General features: G+C 42.8%; 1 protein-coding gene across 2 annotated transcripts in view; it reads left to right on the top strand.

Moving 5' to 3' along the window:
• The first annotated feature begins 2,040 nt into the window (after positions 1-2,040).
• Positions 2,041-12,535, top strand: part of LOC145351736 (protocadherin Fat 1-like) — a 144,954-nt gene continuing 134,459 nt past the window's right edge. The window contains exon 1 of one of the 2 annotated variants that reach the window (XM_080201331.1): positions 2,041-2,334. The gene's annotated coding sequence lies outside the window, so the exon portion shown is untranslated. The remainder of the gene's footprint in view (positions 2,335-12,535) is intronic. The other variant, XM_080201329.1, reaches the window with a different exon arrangement.

The raw sequence follows: 12,535 nt of genomic DNA, 5'->3' as shown, positions 1-12,535 counted from the left end.
CAGGCCCTATTCCGCATATTTACGCTGCTAATCTCCCTAACCTACACACCTTGAGATACTAAGGAGTAATTTAGCATGGTCAATCCACCTAACCCGCACATCCTTGGACTGTAGGAGGAAACCGGAAGACCCGAAAAAAAACCCAGGCAGATATGGTGAGAACATGCAAACTGCACACCAACAGTCACCCAAGGTAATTGAATCCGAGTCCCTGGCACTGTGAGGCCGATAGTAGTCATGATGTGGAGATGCCGGCGTTGGACTGGGGTAAACACAGTAGAAAGTCTCACAACACCAGGTTAAAGTCCAACAGGTTTATTTGGTAGCAAAAACCACTAGCTTTTGGAGCGGACTTACCTGACGAATAAACCCTGTAGGACTTTAACCTGGTGTTGTGAGACTTCTTATTGTGAGTCTGCAGTGCTAACCACTGTGCCATTGTGCTGCCCACACAGACATGTGACCCAATGTTTAGGCCTCAGTTGCTCCCGACTACCTGTCCCCTGTTGCATGGCCTTCAGAAGACCAGCCTTCACTCATCCTCCATTGGACTTAATTGATTGCCAATGACCATCTTCTGGTGCTGGCAGGTGGCCCCTCCCCCAGTTTTCACCCTCCTTCTGCCGGTTGTCATTTCCTGCCAGAAATATCCAAACTAAGGAAAGGGACAAGTGGAGAGTTGTTTTATTTGCAAGATATTACATTCCAATTTCCACTCAAGTTACACCTTTGCCCAAAGATCACTTGTTATGTTGTGGTTCAATTGGCAGTCCTCTGGTACCCTCATCCAAGTGACCAGCTTTCATATACAGGTCCAGCCAGCAATTTTCAGTAGGCTATTTGGCAACTGAGGCATCACAGTCCAATAATGTCCTTTACTGGCATTCAAAACATCCTGAGTTACAGTCCGCTCATTGACTAATACTCGGGATTTGATTTGATTTGGTTTATTATTGTCACATGTGTTAGCAAACAGTGAAAAAGTGTTGTTTCTTGTGCATTATACAGACAAAGCATACCATTCATAGAGAAGAAAAGGCAAGAGTGCTGAAAGCAGTGTTACAGCCATAAGTAGGGTGTAGAGAAAGGACAACTTAATGTGAAGTAGGTCCATTCAAAAGTCTGACAGAACAGGGAAGAAGCTGTTTTTGAGTTGGGCATCTTTTACAAATTTCCTCTCCGTTTTGCTAATCTGGAGATACTGACTGATATTAATCATTCCACATGAAATAAAACCACACTTCTTCCTGGCCTTCCACGGTCCAGTACCATACTTAGAATAGAGGAGGATGAAGTGACCATTCAGCCCCTCCAATTTGTTCTGCCATCGAGTAGATCCCGGCTCAAATAAAGAGAGGAAGTGCTTGAAAAAGTTAGCGGGTCTGGCGGTTCCAGAGAGGAGTCAGATTCCTGGGAACAGCCAGAGGCTTGTTGAGATTTTCCAGCACTTTCTGTTTTTATTTCAGATCTCCATTCTTGACTGCATTCTTGACAATCAATGTATCCACTAATGGTAGTCAGATTTGGAATCGTAACTTATTTAAAATGAAGTCAGGCAATAGGAAACAATTAGTTTTATTATTCAGATTGCTAATAAAATTCAGGCCATTGGGCGGCATGGTGGCACAGTGGTTAGCACTGCTGCCTCACAGCACCAGGGACCTGGGTCCAATTCCCGGCTTGGGTCACCGTCTTTGAGGAGTCTGCACATTCTCCCCGTGTCTGTGTGGGTTTCCTCTGGATGCTCCGGTTTCCTCCCACAATCCTGGTTAGGCGCGTTGGCCATATTAAATTCTCCCTTAGTGTACCTGAACAGGCGCCAGTGTGTGGCGACTAGGGGGTTTTCACAGTAACTTCATTGCAGTGTTAACGTAAGCCTAGTTGTGACACATAAATAAACTAAAAACTAGGTCGCTGCTGGGGTGGGGGCGGGGAGGGGAGGGGATGAATTATGGTTTATAAACAAACTTATATTTGATTTGAAGTTATTGTTGATGTACCTGCAGCGATTAATCCTCCCTACAACTTGAAGGATTGGCTGTGTGAATTGGCTCCCCTCCAGCTTTGACGAAGTTCCTGGAGGTTCCAGGTTTTGCATCTTCAAGCTCCCTTTTCCCATGACTGTCAGTGCAGGGGGATCGGCGCTAAGGCTCCAGAATACCCGGAGATCGAGGCAACCCTCACGGGCGGATGGACAGGAATTATTCGGGCAGTGAGGCTGAAGACAAGGTGCAGAGCTGAGGGGGCGAGTGACATCAAAGCAGCAGGACAGAGGTGGGGAAAAGTGCAGAGTTCAGGCCGCCCGGCTACATACCAGGAAGAGCTTTGAACCAGGTAAGAGGTTACAAGTTGTCAGTTGCCAGAAAATTGACAATTTCAATGTTCAAGGTTCAGGTCTGAATTAAAATGCGGATCCGGAGCTGGGAGGGGGGGGATCCTGAAGTGGGCTGGGAAAGGTGAGATGTGGAAACAGGCTCTGATGATGGACATTAAGGCGAGAATGCAAGATGGAATGAGGCAGCGAGTAAAGTGTATGTAATTCATTGCAAAGTTGTGACTTGGGATTCAATTTTAGTTCCTTCAGTTTATTGAACAGGGTGAAAGAAAAATAAGGCATATTCTTTTACATTCTCAATGCAATCTGCCTCATGGCAAGGGAAGTTTTTTTTTTAGAAAAGGCAATTTTAAAATATGTATGCTGAAGGAAAATGGATTTAAAGTTCGGAAGAGCAGTCCACCGAGGAAAGTGGGGAACACCCATGTGTTCCGAGTCAGGTAACAGATCCACAGACGCTTGTAGCATAAGTAGAGATAGAGAGGGATTGGGCGAACCTTTAATTCCACCCAGAGATCATCTCATTTAATTTGAGCGTTTCCCCTGCCTTCCCAAGTCACTGAACAGGTTAGTTTGCTGCCGTGTGACCTGTCGGTTCCTGCACTGTGCCATTCCGGGTTGTTAAGCATAAAAGATGAATTCCAACGAGATTATCTGAGCACTGAAACCTCACACTCTCACCAGTTTCCCCCATGAGCAGTTAGAAGCTAAAGTTAATCTTCAAGTGTTCTGAATACTTTTTCGACGAAAGAGTGAAACCATTCACTTGGTTCAGCCTGAAATCTGTTCAGGCTAAAGTTTGACTTGAATTCATTAGCAGAGGACGATTTATCTCCACCTCTTTTCTATTGATTTCACCCATGGCTTTCTTTACTAGAAGCTCTTAATCCTTTGCCTGAATTAAAACAAAACTCAAACCAAAATTAAAATAAGAATGCACTTCTGCATGAAAGTAGCCCACAAAACAAAAGAATGTTCTGTGGGTTGCCAACCGTTTGAAGAATCCTAATAGCTGAGTGACATTTCTATCATATCTCATATAAAAATGATATTGGAGATGATTTTCAGGTACAGTTACATTTTGACCTGAACTGCACATTGACTATTAGATAAATATAGAATCCCTACAGTGCAGAAGGAGGCTATTCGACCCATCGAGCCTGCACCAACAACAATCCCACTCAGGCTCCATTTCCATAACCCCACATATTTACCCTACTAGACCTCCTGACACTAAGGGGCAATTTAGCATGGCCAATCAACCTAACCTGCACATCTTTGGATCACCCGAAGGAAACTCAGGCTGACACAGGGAGAATGTACAAACTCCACGCAGACAGTCACCCAAAGCCAGAATTGAACCCGGGTCTCTGGCGCTGTGAGACATTAATGCTAACCACTATGCCACTGTGCTGCCTGTGTAGCAAGAGGTTAAGCAAACATATTTTTTGGAAAGAAATGTGCCCTATTAAAATATGAGGAGGAAAAAGTATGATATTTGGAAACCAGTGCAGGGAATTAATGAGCTTTGTCGAGTCTTTGGGAGAGAGGCTTCTATACAATACTGCCAAGACAAGACCATTGGAAACAGCGAGTTACCACTTTTAAAAACGTAATCTATTGAAGAAAGCTGCAAATTTATTTCACAAGAGTTAATTCTTTTCATCCATGAGAAATAGTGATAGGCAGAAATAAGTAAGACAGAATAGGAAGAAGTAGTTGGTGATGCAACATATTGGAACCTTAGGATGTGCATTTGTTTTTCTGATCTTCCATCTGGTGAGTACTGTTCATCGCTGTGCAATTGTGCCGAATGAAAGCCAAAGCGCGGCCTCACTTGGTGAGATAAAGGCAGGCACTTCCTGACATTGTGAACTAGCTGCTGAGGTCTTGGCACCTTCTGCTGAAGTTTTAGATTGGTGTATAATGAGATCATATGGATGCTTCGTGCAATCCTGTTGAGATGGTGGATGAGAGAAACCTAGTGTGGGAAGATTGAAGAAAAGCAAGGGGGGAGGGGGTAAAGGGGGAGAGAAGGATGTCTCAAAGTTCGGTCTTCTCAGGTTGAACCAGAACAAAAATGTGAAACTTAACAGGGCTGAGATCTCACGGTGTCAAATAGTTTTTTTTAGTTACATTGGGCCTCAGCAATCGTTTGACTGTTTGCTCCAAGTGCCCAGGATAAACAGAATATGATGTGGACTAAAACCTGGTGTTGTCAGACTTTTTACTGTGTAAACAGAATATACCAGTGCAGCCCAAGATTTCAAACCTCTCATCCCATTGTGTGTGTGTTTCACACTTGCAAATCCTATTGAAAACTCTTCAATTTGCATTGAAGTACACTGAGTCTCAGCTCGGACCATGGTGTGAACTAGCTATTGAGGTTTTGATGCCTTCTGCTGGGGTTTTACACTGGTGCATACTGGCATCATGGGGATAGGCAGATAGGTATAGCTCAAGAAAAACAGGATCATTTCAAAAATTGTGGCTCATGTCTTTCTAGAAGATCACAAAATTGATTGATTTTAATTAATTCCAATCCCTGCCAGATTTGAAATCCTGAAATCTAACATGGATATTCCAACAGATTACCCTTGTCAAGCTTTGCATTCATTTTCATAAGTGGCTTGATGACTGTTAATAGCAAGGAAATATCTGGATTTATCTATACTTGCAAAGTATTTTGTGTCTTAGATTGTGATTTGATTTGATTTGGTTTAATTTATTATTGTCACATGTATTAGCATGAAGTGAAAAGTATACAGACAAAGCACACCATTCATAGAGAAGGAAATGAGAGAGTGCAGAATGTAGCGTTATAGTCATAGCTAGGGTGTAGAGAAAGATCAACTTAATGCAAGGTAAGTCCATCCGAAAGTCTGACCGCAGCAGGGAAGAAGCTGTTCTTGAGTCAGTTGGCACGTGACCTCAAACTTTTGTATCTTTTTCCCGAAGACAGAAGGTGGAAGACAGAATGTCCAGGGTGTGTGGGGTCCTTAATTATGCTGGCTGCTTTGCCGAGGCAGCGGAAAGTGTAGACAGAATCAATGGATGGGAGGCTGGTTTGCGTGATGGATTGGGCTACATTCATGACGTTTTGTAGTTTCTTGTGGTCTTGGGCAGAGCAGGAGCCATATCAAACTGTGATACAACCAGAAAGAATGCTTTCTATGGTGCATCTGTAAAAGTTGCTGAGTCATAGCTGACATGCCAAATTTCCTTAGTCTTCTGAGAAAGATGCGGAACAGTATTATATCTAAACATATGTCAACTCTTTGTAACATTTTTGTGCTTCAGAAACATGTAGCTCTTTCTGGGACAGTTTAATATGGTGGACACAAATTAGACCTGCACTATTGCACATCATTGGAGTGCAGCATTCTGTGTCAGGTATAGTTGTTGCCATGACCTGACCCTGAACATCAGGGAATATGTCAGGATGCAAAATTATGATCAATAATTATCTGCATTATGAAATAAATTAGACATTACCCTGGAATGCCCCACTGACTACTGAGAAATGTGAAATGTATCTTTGTTCTTGCTATTTTTGGATCTAAAGTTGAAAGTACAGGATAATGTCCCTGTACTGATTGGACCATCCTGCCCAATGGCATCTCCTTGACTTTGTGCTGTGCCCTACGATTTCTGGAGGCCTTGGATGTTGCCCCATGATGATCACAGATACAAAACAATTTATGGGGGAAGGTAGCAGAGAAATTGGCAGTATCCAGGGAGAGATGAACAAGTTGAGAAAATTGGATATAAGGATGGATGATTAACTTAAACAAAATAATCAAAAGTTATGCCTATTTGAATGTGAAACAGAAAATTTGTGAGTGTCACATATGGGTAGCAATCAGCAAAGTGTACAGTCAATATATCAGGGTAATGACGTTCTGAGATCTATTTCATGGTAGTTGATTATGTGTTGAAACAAATCATTTTGATCCTCTACATATAACTTATTGTCCAATCCTGTGATTCCACTCATTTTTGCATCCTTACCTCGGTGATCCCAACATTGTGAGCTTTTAGACTCTCTGGGGAAGAGTTTTTATGGGTCTATTCAGGTTGAGATGCAGGCAGGTGACTGAGAAAAATGATGTCAATGGTCTGTCTGCCACCTCCATTTCCACTCCAGGGTGTTCTCATGAAGGCAAGAAGAGAGTGCAGTGAAGGTGGGGGTCAAGGGTTGGGGGAGGGCTTATGGTCTTGCCTGAAACAATAATGAAGCCAGTTATGGAGATCATTAGAACATTCACTTTCTTTCCAAGTTCATGTGGGGTGCCTTCAGAGCTGTCCAAAGATCAGATCAATGGTAACAAGAACAAGATTAGTGGCATTTTGAGTGGAAAATATCAACTTGTAAGTCACAGTGAAGAGTCTTAGTGGCATTGAGGGATTTGTCTTATGAGAGGATAAGTCTAAAAACATTCATATATTCTTATATTCCCTACTCTATCCATTTTTCCATGTCTCCATCTGCCCTCCAAAATGTGAAAAGTCTGCATGTTCCTACCTTAAAAATTACTGTCCAATCAAGAGTCTCCACAATGGTTGTTGAAACACATCTGAGCATGGCCTGTATTCCCAGTGACCTTCCTTTCTTCCTGCCAAACCCCCACCCTTGGCTGGCAGACCTAACTCTGACTCACCAGCCCGTCTCCATTAAAATGCCAGAAAGTTTCTACTTCTCAGCAAGACGGGTTCGTGACCTGGAAATGAACTCACCTCTCTCCACTATTAAAATGCGGCTCCCAGACTCTACACCAAAATTCCCTTTCTAAACTCCTTGATCTCTCCATGTCCCTCTCTTGCTTTAAAGCCCATCTGAAGACCTTTCAACAAGTTTTTGATAAGCTTTTGGTCACCCCTCTGATTTCTGTTCCTTTGCATTGATTCTTTTCTTACATGCCCATCAAGTGTCTTGGGAGGTTTTTTAATTCTAAAGGCACGTCACAAATTTGGTGATGTCAATGAAAAAGACTTCAGGTTGGAATTGGAATTGGATTGGGATAAATTTAGGAAAGTTTACAGGTAGTCTGGGGCTTCTGAGGGGGGGAAGGAGTGAAAAAGTCAACAATCTGCAATTGGTTTCCTTGAAGAAAAGGGGGCATAAAGGCAACATGATCCTTCCTTTATTATTGCTGGAGGAGGTAGTTAGTTCATTCAGCTGTAAGCAGGTTATTTGTCTTAGTCACAGCCACCCCTAGTGTAATTGATATGTAGAGTAGACTCCTGGAAAAAGCAGTTAATCTTAAATCAAGTTAAATCCTTTACAAAGAAGTGGATAAACATCTGTTTAAGAACAAGATTTAAGTGCATGAGGACAAAGTTAGACACTGTTGGCTAGACATCAAATGTTCAATGAGGCTTGACAGAGTGTGCAACATGTGAAATATACCTGGTTCAACTGAATAATGTACATCGTAAGGTTAAACTAATAATGTGGGGCTTCTGTTTAACTTGTTTTGGATGACATACTTGAATGCTTTTGGAACTTAATATTATTCATTCATGGGATGTGAACATCCCTAGCATGGCCAGAATTTATTGTCCATTCTTAATTGCCCTTGAGAAGGTGTTGGCCTGTGTGTTAGTGCATGCATGTAGATATACCTGTTAGGGAGGGTGTTCCAGGATTTTGACCCAATGATGTTGAAAGAACAGCGATATAGTTCTGATTCAGGATGGCCTGTGACTTGGATGGAATCTTGCAGGTGGTGGTGTTCTTGTCCTTCTAGGTGGCAGGTTTGAGAGAAACCTTCAAAGAAGCCATGCAGTGTTTTTATGGTGCAGCTTGTAAATGTTGCACACTGTTTCCACCAACTCCAGTGACGAAAAGAGTGAAAATCTAAAGTGGCAGGCGGCTGGAGTCAGAAGTTGAGATATATGCCACAGAACTCCTAACTTCTTATTTGCTCTTCAACCAAAAGTATGACTTTTCGAGTTAAATTTCTGGTCAATGTTATCCACTAGGATGTTGATGGTGGGGCATGCAATGATGCTAATGCTGTTGAACTTGAAGGAGAGATCGTAAGATTCTCTCCAGTCGGAGATAGTCATTGCCCAGCACCTATATGGCGTGAATGTTGCATGTCACTTATCAGCTCAAGCTTGTATGTTGTGGAAGTGATAGAGCCAATATCATCATTCCAGGAGTAGGTAAGTTAAGGTGGTTGAATAGGTCAAGTTTTCTGCTTTGCGTCTCTATCTAGTGGCTTACTACTGGAATTTACTGTGAATGCACATATGATATGAACAGAATTAGACTCAGTTGTGATGTATTACTTCCCATAGTGGAGCAGACTGCTGGCTGTCTAGGTTTACACATGGAGAGTGGTCACCTTGACAGCAGGATGACTAGTGTTTGTGGAGTTGTAATCCAAAAAAAGAAGAGAGTACAATGCTAGAATAAGGAGGAAGAAATATGTAAGATGGCAAAGTGTTGAAGTAAATCTGCATAAATGTGTTATTTTCTTTTACAAATTGCACCACATTTCAGAATCATAGAATCTCTACAGTGCCATTCAGCCCATCGAGTCTGCACTGACCACAGTCCCACCCAGGCCATATTCCTGTAACCTTACACATTTACCCTGCTAATACCCTGACACTAGGGTCAATTTAGCATGGCCAATCAACCTAACCTGCACATCTTTGGACTATGGGAGGAAACCAGGGCATCCAAAGGAAACCCATGCAGACATGGGGAGAATATGCAAACTCCAAACAGACAGTGACCCGAGGCTAGAATTGAATCCGGGTCCCTGGTGCTGTGAGGCAGCAGTGCTAACCACTGTGCCACTGTACCGCCCACCAGCATCAGCAAATTGGTAGTACTAGGCAAATTAATCAGATGAAAAAGTTATTTTGAAATGCTGTTCTGATGTTCTGCATTGTTCAAGGCGTAATTTTAAAATGAGTAAAATGAATCACGTATCAGAAGAATGTCTGTATTGCAAAGCATGTTCAGAAAGTCCAAATTCAGAGTGTCATTTAGAGAATCACTCGCTTCATAAAGCCACACTGTACTTTACCAGACCAGTTAGTCAGTGAACTTCTTTAAATTGACCAGGGGCTCCTGTTGGATGAGCCTCTCCCTGTGTTTTAAACTTGATATGTGTGTTTTGCATGGTGTAGCTGGCAGGCTGCAAGAGCATGTGGATACATGTCTTTAGTGACTAAAAAGTACAGAGGGTGGATCTGAATTGCTGCAACTATTCAAACCCTAAGTGAGCACAGGACAGGAAGAATATTGTCAGCCTTCTAAAGATTCTGTCTCAGGACGTAACTAGACCGGTGATAATCAGTGATACAGCAAGGAAATGAGAAAGGAGATAGTGATCCAGGTGATTACAAACGTGCAGGAATAAGATACAACAAGATTCCTCATCAGGGAGGCACAGCAAACATGTTCAGCAATGAATTAAAATAATGAACTTACCATAAAGATAGGACAGTGAGCCTGACAATGAGCAGGGAAAAGAAGGACAGATGTTCTTTCATACAGTGCCTTTCACAATCTCAGGACTTTACATCTAACAAGGCACATTTGAAATGCCAGTGCTGTTTTAATGTGAGAAACAGCACAGCTCAAGATCCTTGTTGAGATGATGATTGCAAAAGTTTTACTGATGTGGGTTGACTGATGAATATCAGCCAGGATACAGCAGAGCGTGATAAGATCTTTTAGATCCAGCTGTGAGGGAGAACGTGGTCTTGATTTAAAGTCTAATGCAAAACATGGTATCCCTGGCAGTGCAGCATTCCCTGACCACTGCACTGAATTGTTAAACTTAGTTTAAGGGTGGGATTTTCCAGCCTCGCTCACCTCAAGACCAGAAAATCCTGCCCAAGGTCAATGGACATGTGCATGCTCCATGTCCTACCCGCTGTGATTCCCCTGGCGGGTGGGATGGGAAAATTCCATCCTAGATGTTTATATCTCTGGATTTGGGCTTGAAACCACAATCATTTGAATCAGAAATGAAAAGACTGCCATTGATCCAAGGCCAACAAATACATTTCATTTATATATCACCTTTCTCACCAAGAGATGGAGTGCTGATACTTACCAGCATTGTCTCTGTGTGGAGTATACACCTTCTGTACCATTGAAATAAAAATCTGTGGGGTAATCACATGGCAACAAACTGGGGGCAATGTTTAGAGATGAAAAAGATAAGGAATTGTATTCATTCTTAAGTGGGCACTATTCAGACTGATCTGACAGCTCTTGCTTTCACACATAGTGAAGCTGCATTTCTCCAAATGGCCAATGTAGAACTATACTCGAGACTCCAGAAGTGCTGAGTTAGATCATCTTGATGGAACAGTAAAATATGCTGCAATTGCGTCAAAATTGTTGAGCTAGAAATAGTGGTAGGTGGAGGGGGTCATTGGCCATGGTTTCCTTTCCTGATTTAGGGTGGCACATTGGTTAGCGCTGCTGCCTCACGGCGCCAGGGGTCTGGGTTCAATTCCAGACTTGAGTCATTGTCTGTATGAAGTTTGCATATTCTTCCCATGTCTGCGTGGGTTTCCTCTGGGTGCTCCGGTTTCCTCACAGACTCCAAAGATGTAGGGGTTAGGTTGATTGACAAAATTGCCCCTTAGTATCAGGGTGATTAGCAGAGTAAATATGTGGTATTACATGGATAGGGCCAAGGTGGGACTGTTGTTGATGCATACTTGATAGGCTGAATGGCCTACTTCAGCACTGTAGGGATTCTATGATTGCTATCCAGTGAGTTCAGCTGGAAAATATACATCCATGAGCATCAAGTGAGGCCAATACCAATCTGCGTTCATAGTGGAGTGACCTTGATGGCTAATTTAAGAATGACTGTTCGAGGGAGATTCTCAAGTGCGGTTGACTCCCATTGAAATGTACCCCAGTTTAAGCTGACACTTCCGTCAAATCCGGGGAGGACATTTCAGAGGGATAAAGATTAATTCTGCTTGTTTGAGGCCCAGGTAAAGGTGAGAAAGTAAAATTCCAAATCTTTGGCTTACTCCTTCCAGCAAACTAATTATAGGAAATCCAATTAAGTGGTGTATTAAAAGTATTATTCAACGCATGCTTCCATAAGTGTTACCCACTGTGATCCAAACCATGTTCTTGTAAATGTGAGCAGTATATCTATCAGTGGTACAAAAGAATAAGGTTTTTGGAATTGTGGTTAGATAGTGAGTCACCCAGCTCAAGGGAGTGTCCACAACACTTAACTGTTTGGGAACAATGCACATGATTAACTATTCTTTTCTGCAGCAGCCATCAGTGAATCATTCATTATTTTATCTTATTTCACAAGTTCTATATCCTTTTGTGACTGGCCTGTCCAGTTAAGAAGGTCAGGGTCACAATGAACGCTGCCTGAATCTCAGCAAGGGTGCGCTTTGCTACTCCTGCTTGGATTCAACAGTCAATAACACAGCGAAGAACAAAAAATGCTCTTGGTTCTTCCTCTTGACTGCTAGTGACCCTGAATGCAAATAATCTACTTGCAGATAATAGGATGAGGCTTGTTTATGATCCACATCCGCCTGAGAAAATGTGACCACTCACTGTGGGGAACATAGTTGGAGAAACTGGGTAGCATTGGTCTACTGGCACAGACTGGGCACAGGAAGATCCCACTCTAAATCACACTTCATTTGGGCTTCACTTTATTTAGATCCACGAGGTGTAGACATCCGCCACCTATCACCAGACAACTTAACAGCTAAGCTAGCATCAGTTTCCAAGCATTGTGTGGGTTGGGTGGATTGGTCATGCTGAATTTCCCCTTAGTGTCAGGGGGAATAGCTGGGGTAAATGCATGGGGTTATGGGGATAGGCTCTGGATGGGATTACGGTCAGTGCAGACTTGATGGGCCGAATGCATTGTAGGATTCTATGATTCTGTGAGTTTAGGGCAGTTACAACACTGAGATATAGAGGGAGTTAATCAGGAAGGGGATGAACAGGAGCAGGCAGTGTTATCTGACACTGCTTTGGAGCCTGGAGGTCTGGGAGCCCTCCTGTTGACGCTGCATTCAAAGAATGTGGGCCACTGCCAGACCATGCTGCCGCCTCTCCAGCTGATCACCACCTTTAGCAACCTCCTTCCCTCCAACACACAGATAACTCCAACTCTCATCAACCATTCCCCTTTCTGACCCGGTTGTCCTTTTAATCACTTGCCCAAT

Source organism: Carcharhinus amblyrhynchos, chromosome 13, assembly GCF_965287045.1.
Source record: "Carcharhinus amblyrhynchos chromosome 13, sCarAmb.v2.hapA, whole genome shotgun sequence".
In the NCBI taxonomy this organism is placed as follows: domain Eukaryota; kingdom Metazoa; phylum Chordata; class Chondrichthyes; order Carcharhiniformes; family Carcharhinidae; genus Carcharhinus; species Carcharhinus amblyrhynchos.
The sequence above is the reverse complement of the archived record's forward strand: the minus strand, read 5'-3'. Positions and strand labels throughout refer to the sequence as shown.